The sequence below is a fragment of the Octopus sinensis genome, unplaced genomic scaffold, assembly GCF_006345805.1.
Source record: "Octopus sinensis unplaced genomic scaffold, ASM634580v1 Contig17423, whole genome shotgun sequence".
Lineage (NCBI taxonomy): Eukaryota > Metazoa > Mollusca > Cephalopoda > Octopoda > Octopodidae > Octopus > Octopus sinensis.
This window is the reverse complement of record NW_021835051.1, coordinates 40,001-42,773: the sequence shown is the minus strand read 5'-3', so window position 1 is coordinate 42,773 and position 2,773 is coordinate 40,001.

Below are 2,773 nucleotides of genomic sequence, written 5' to 3'. Positions count from 1 at the left end.
CTTGGCGGAATTTGAACTCAGAACGTAAAGACAGACGAAATTCCGCTAAGCATTTTGCTCGACGCGGGGGTAACGATAATAATAATGATAATAATAATAATAATAATAATAATAATAATAATAATAATAATAATAATAATAAAATAATAATAATCATAATGGTTTCAAATTTTGGCCACAAGGCCAGCACTTCTGGGAGGAGGGAAGTCGATTACATCGACCCCGTATTCAATTTGTAGTTCTTTTATCGACCCCCGAAAGGATGAAAGGCAAAGTAGGTAAACATAGTTAATATTTTCACTAGCAGCCCGTTACTAAATTAATCGGTGCCGTAAATCTCCAACAATTCTGGCTACAGACAGCAGTGTGATGTTACTAAACAGGTAAGTTGTACCGTCACAGCGACCCAAACGACTTTAATGCAGACACTATCTTTCAACAGATATACGACTCTGAAGACACAAAGATATGTTATCTTATATACTTTTCTGTTCACTTTTACTTGTTTATTCTTTCCTTTTTATTCACGACCTCTTATTTTGAATTTATGGATTATTGTAAAATTTATTGTCAACATACATACGAACTACACACAAGAAATATATTGATGTATGTACAGGAAAAAAATACTCACATAGGTATATGAAAAATAATAGTAAAAATATATATCAATATATATATATCATATATATATATATATATATATACATATACATACATACACAAATATATACATACAACACACACACACATATATATATATTATATATATATATATATATATATATATATATATACATACACAAATGTATATATACACACATACATATGTATAACATGCATACACATATGGATATAAAATGCAAAATATACACATATATACATATATACCCCCATACATATACATATATATACATACATATATACATACATATATACACACTCATATATATATACATACACACACATGCACACGTATACACATACATAACATATACACATACACATATATGCATGGACACTTACATACATACATACATACACATGCATACACACATACATACACACATACATACAATATATATACAAATATGCGTATATATATGTATATATATATATATATATATATATATATATAATATATATGTACACGCACATACACATATATATACATACACAAACACGTATTTACATGGACATATATATATATATATATATATAGATATATACTCATATACATAAATATATGGTGTGTGGTGTGTAGTAGATATGTAAATTGGGGGTATTATATGAAGAAATAGGGAGAGGTAATGAGTAGAATAAAAACCAATATGAAGAAAGTGGTTGTGGAGAAAAAGACCTATTTAAGGTTAATAAAAAGAAATTTAGACATGTTTACAAGAAAAATCTCACTCATCTCTCGAATTTATGAGAGAATTATTCATTTTCATGATTTTATAATATTCTTTTAGGCATAAAATACATGTCCTATTGCTAATCCTAAGAAGGAGGCAGAAGAAAGAAATAATCTTCCAAGAAATTGTGTTATCTGTTATCTCTTTTCATTGCCAAACCATTTTTGATAGACCGGTACTCTTTTCTTCCAAGGGTCATTAAAAGGTGACTTATGGTTACTGAAGCTCAATTTAAATATGTTCTGTGTACAACCTATATAATTAAACTTAGAGAGATTATGGGTTGTAATAGTAGCTTGGTATACTACATTTTTCTTTTTACAGTTACCTTTTATCCCACAGGTATTTGGGTGTCTACAGTTACAATTAGGACTAATATTGGAAAGTCTATTGTAATGCCTATATGCATTAAGGGAAATTGGGGTTATGTGATTATGATAGTCGTTGTTAATAGATATGGAGTTATTGGAATTATTGAGGTTAGTATGTGTAGTAGAGTGGGTTTTTTCATTGTAGAAATTGTTTAATTTTCTCATGTTAAAAGTGGAAATAATCTTAAATAAGTTGGGAGCTACAGAAAAACCAAATCTGATAATTTTGTTATTGAATATATTAACATATCTAGAGTTTTTTTATTTTATTTTATTTAATAATGGATCTAATATATCTGACTTTCAATGCTTAGCAAAAGGAATTATAATCCAAATGATGATATTCTTGCTTTCCTTATTGCTATGGTGGTTTGTTTTAGGCGTGTCACCCATTCGAACTTATGGTATAGGTTTCTTTTTCTAATTGTTTGTACTGTTTTATATAAGATTTTATCTTATACATGCCTATAACAAACTCTTTACTTGTTATTTTCATATTTTAATTGCTTGCTTTAGCAGGATATCATTCTGATATGATGAATAATTATTAGAAATATATCTTTTTGGACTCTCCCAAAACTTTTGAATTCTTCTACTTGAACTTATTCTTTCACACACACATACACACACACACACACACATATAAATATATATATATATATATATAACATATATATATAGATATATATATCTATATATATATATATATATATATATATCAACAATCAAGGAACGGCCATAATAGGCCATTCACCCACTAGAAATAACAGCCAAAGCTTCAACCGCAAATAAAAATTAATTCCGTAAACCAGGAGAAAATTTAAAAAACATTTACCCTGTAATTTCTTATACGACGCACCGTTTCATCTGCTGTTTAATGGTAAACTAACCTGATTAAATTAAATCGCGAGTGCGACGATTTGAAAATTTTAGGTCAGATATTACCTTGGCAAGGTCGGAAATGCCTCGTGAAAATATCTGTTCCGA